The sequence below is a fragment of the Rhinolophus sinicus genome, chromosome 2, assembly GCF_057876585.1.
Source record: "Rhinolophus sinicus isolate RSI-liver-muscle chromosome 2, RSI-T2T, whole genome shotgun sequence".
Taxonomy (NCBI): Eukaryota; Metazoa; Chordata; class Mammalia; order Chiroptera; family Rhinolophidae; genus Rhinolophus; species Rhinolophus sinicus.
In genome coordinates, this window is record NC_142502.1 from 148389885 (window position 1) to 148391891 (window position 2007).

Genomic DNA, 2007 nt, shown 5'->3' on the forward strand with positions numbered 1-2007 from the left:
AGCACGAAGAATGGAAAGTGGGAGGGCATCAAAATGAATTTCATCAACCTTAGACTTGGCCTCAGAATTGTCCTTCAGGTGACATAAGCAGTTCTACAAATTTTGTCACTTAGAGTTTTGTCCTAAAATCTCATCTAATAGCTCCGAAATTTTCTTGTTCCGTTGGCAGAAACCCATTAAACTTTAAATTAAAAAAAATGTTTATTAAACATATATGTGAAATATAAAAATATACAAAGCACTTTCACATGTGCCCCTTTGATTATTTTCACGGTGTGTCTGGCACACAGTGGATGATTAATAAATGTTTTTTCAGATGAATTGAATATGTGGAACAGGCACTAGTATTGTTTTCATTTTATGGATGAGGAAATTGAGCCTTGGAAGTGTTAAAGTGAGTTGCCCCAAATCAGGCAACTCATCAGTGTAGAAGCCTCTTTCCACTCGTAGTGCACCCTTATCATAAGGCCCAGGGTCCCCTCTTGCAATACCCCACCTTGTCATGCCCTCCTCAGGTCATTGCAACGCAGTGCTTTCTGCTTTCTAGTTCTGACTCCCAAGGTCACTGTCTCTGACATTTGCCTCCATATGAGGATGAAAACCTCTCTCTCTCTCTCTCTCTCTCTCTCTCTCTCTCTCTCTCTCTCTCTCTCTCTCTGTCTCTCTCTCTCCTCCTTCTTGTTCTTTTTTGCTCTTTTGGGGATACATGTGTGTGTAGGTGTGTCTGTAATATGTAACAACTAAATGTGTGAGGAGGAAGAAAAGTGTGTGACCCTCCGGGCCTGCACCATCACCCAGTTAAAGCTATTAGCTACTTACATGCACAATTAACCAGCTGATTCTCAGATTGAGGGCTGAAGAAGCTAATTGCAGGTACAAAAATTGCACCCAGATAAAAAGAGGCTGATCTGGAAATTTAATCTTTAAACCTTCTTCAGGGTGACTTGGTAGTATGTATGTATGTATGTATTTTAGGTTGACCCATGTCCCTGGTTTACTTTTGTTATAATTATAATGGCATCCAGTGGAATCTCCTATTTATGCCATAAATAGCTTCTACCAAATCACATTTCATTCAAGTTCTGGCACAAAGGTCTATTGCAGGCTCTTTCTTTCTATATAGTGAATTTTCTCTTATATCTAGAATCCTGCAATAATTTATTAGAAAATACGAATGCTGTGTGTGTGTGTGTGTGTGTGTGTGTGTGTGTGTGTGTGTGTTGAATATCTCATTAAGCAGTATCTCGGGGAAGGGAATTCATTTTTATTGATAGCCTACCTTGTACCAGGCACTTCCATCCATTATCTTATTTATTTTCTCAATAACCCAGTGAGGTTGGTAGATTATATCTATTTAATGCATGAGGTTACTGAGGTTCTACAAAGTGAAGTAAAGTGCCCGGGGTCACATGCCTTGTCTTAGGTGTATTTGATGCCAAATGCTGGCTCTTTGTGTTACTCAACACAACCTTTGGGCTTGATGAAATTCCGTGAGTTGGATGAATTCCTGTCTTACATCTCTACACATATCTTACATGTGTAGATATGACATGCTATAGTTCAAAGCAATTCTCTTTACACTGTCTCTGGAAGTTAGAGCTAGTGGTAGTAAGACTGGACAGATGGGCTCAGACTACACATGTTAAACAGTCCATCTAGACTTTACCTTCAGGCTTTTTCACAGTGGCATACAGTGATGCTGAGGAAGCATCTTTGGTACATTCTCCTCTGTGCTTCTCTTCCATTTTTCATGACCATTTCTCTGGCAACCCTACCTCATCCTACCCTTGGGTGCCGTGGGATTCTTCCTTTCTCCTAGGACGTCTCCATCCAGCTCTGCCCTCCCTAGATGGTATTCCATGATCTGCCTCTACTCTTCCCATTCTCAGCCTGCCACTTCCAACAAAAGCATTTAACTCTAATGTTCCTGCCCCTCAGGCTAGGCTCTGCATTTTCTAGCTAGTTAATAAAATAATTCCACACGAATATGGAGATTATTAGATGCTA